Genomic DNA, 2,428 nt, shown 5'->3' on the forward strand with positions numbered 1-2,428 from the left:
TGCTAGAATTATAATTAGAACTTTAGTATTTAATTGTAATATGATGAAGTTGGTAAATATGATGAGGTTTTAATGTAATAGGAATATGAATTTGTTTAGAATATATCTAAGAGGAAGTTTTGAAAAATATGATATTTATGACATTTGGATAATTTGGAGACTATTAGGTGTTGATTGTGATCTTTCTATTTCACGCCTGATGCCGATTGAGGTCGTTTAGGGTCGGGTGTGACAATCTTTAACATTGTACCATACCACAATCTTTTCAGAGTGTAGTTCTAGTAGCCCGTGCGTTTATGGCCATGCCTGTCAATCCCGGTATAATGAATGCTCTAGAGTTTTTCCCTAAAGTCATACGAAGCAGCCTCACTTCCACATTCATATAGGCGAGTATATCAAAAGCACTCATATAGCCATGTACTTCACTCCAAATGGAGTATAGACTTCATTAAGAGTTTCTATTATCTCAAGCTAACATCGCTTCAAGAAATTCATGCTTCGAAATGTATGATCTAACTCATATTAGCTCACAACTTTTTGTCACCAATTGAACTTATTTCTTGGGATCTCCAGTTTATAGGTTGGGTTACCCTTATGTGTAACTCATCACTGTAGGGGGCATAAGTCCCATACTCTTTGTAGTATTTTTTACTTTCTCTCTAGCAAATCCTTTCATCAAAGGATTAGCTAAATATTCTTCTGAGCTTATGTGCAGCTCCTTTAGAGAGTAGCTCTCTAACAGTGATGTGCTTACCACGTATCTGTCATTTCTCATTGTTATAATAAGGGTTCTGAATCTTAATTAGCTAACCGCGGTACTATCATATTGGATCAATACTGCTAGAATCAGTTTTTTCCATAAGGAATCTCAGATAACAGACTTCTCAACCAACTTGCTTCTTCATTAGTTGTGGCTAGTTCAATAAGTTCTGATTCCATAGTTGATTGAGCTAGAATAGTCTGTTTCTTGGACTTCCATGAAATACCACCGCTAGCTATATTAAAATTATAGCCATTAGTTGCATTGGAATCATCTGACACGGTATTCAAGTGAGCATCACTATAACCTTCAAGGACTGACGGAAAACTTTGATAATGCTGTAAAAGTTTCATGGTTCTTTTAAGGTATCTGATGACCCTTTCTATAACATTCCAATGCTCAACACTAGGTCTACTAGTAAATCTGCATAATAATCCCACGACATAAGTGATGTCGAGTCTAGTATAATCGATGCCATAACGGAGGCTGCCAATTATGCTACCATACTCTGATTGTCTTAAACTATGTCTAGATATCAAGCTAACCCTAAGGACTCCCATTACATAGCTATAAAAAGAATCCTTAGGTATTTGAAAGGCTCTGTTAATGCAGGTCTATGGTATCCCAATACCTCCGAGTTCACTCTTGTAGGATATACGAATGTTGATTATGGACGAGACAAACTGGAACAAAAAAGCACTTTCGGAGGATGTCATTTTCTCGGAAGCAGTTTAGTGTCTTGGTTCAATAAGAAGTTGTCCTCTGTAGCCCTGTCAACCACGGAAGCTGAGTACATTACTGCTGGAAGCTCCGTTGCCCAAGTCATTTGGATTAAGCAACAACTTGAAGTGTTTGGGTTGAAAACAAAGACTATTGAAGTCATGTGTGACAACAAAAGCGCAATTGATCTATCCAAAAATCCTATCGAGCACAGCAGGATGAAGCATGTCAGCATAAGGCATCACTTCATCAGAGATCATGTTCTTAAAGAAAATATTAAACTGATTTATGTACCCTCCGAAGAACAGCTTGCTGATATCTTCACCAAGCCTCTGGCACGAGAATAGTTCTGTGCCTTAAGAGAGGCAATAGGTATGTTCAATCCTCTTCAATAAGCTCTGTGTTAATATGCTTCTGAATGAAACTTGTTTGCTTCTGAATGAAATTTGTATGCATGCTACGTGTCTCTTCCGAGTTGATACCATGTCTCCTAGGTTTTTCAAATGCACTTAACCTAGAAACTAGGATGACATCATCATCATTATGGTAGAGAAAACCCATGCGTCGTTGATAGCTCCCATTTATATAGGGGTTTTAGGATCATTTTAGTTCATTTTCGCTTTATTTCTATTCAATTTCAGTATCATTTTGTTATCTTTTAGCTAAAATTAGTAATTTCCATTATTTATGGCTTTTTCTATAATTTCAGGTGTTCTTAGGACTATTTGAGCATTTTCCAACCAGACTCGTGCGTTTTGGAGCATGTCCGGACAGTTCGGGGACCATTAGAGCAAATTCCGGAAGTCCAAGGACTGAAATAGATAACTTTCGGAGGGAGCTGCCACTTTTCAACGCCTTTCTCACCGAGACAATGTCTGTCTCATCGAGACACAGCCTGTCTCGACGAGACAAGGCGGGCCGATGGTTCCCAAAAGGGAACCATCGCGT

The sequence above is a fragment of the Euphorbia lathyris genome, chromosome 5 (assembly GCF_963576675.1).
Source record: "Euphorbia lathyris chromosome 5, ddEupLath1.1, whole genome shotgun sequence".
Lineage (NCBI taxonomy): Eukaryota > Viridiplantae > Streptophyta > Magnoliopsida > Malpighiales > Euphorbiaceae > Euphorbia > Euphorbia lathyris.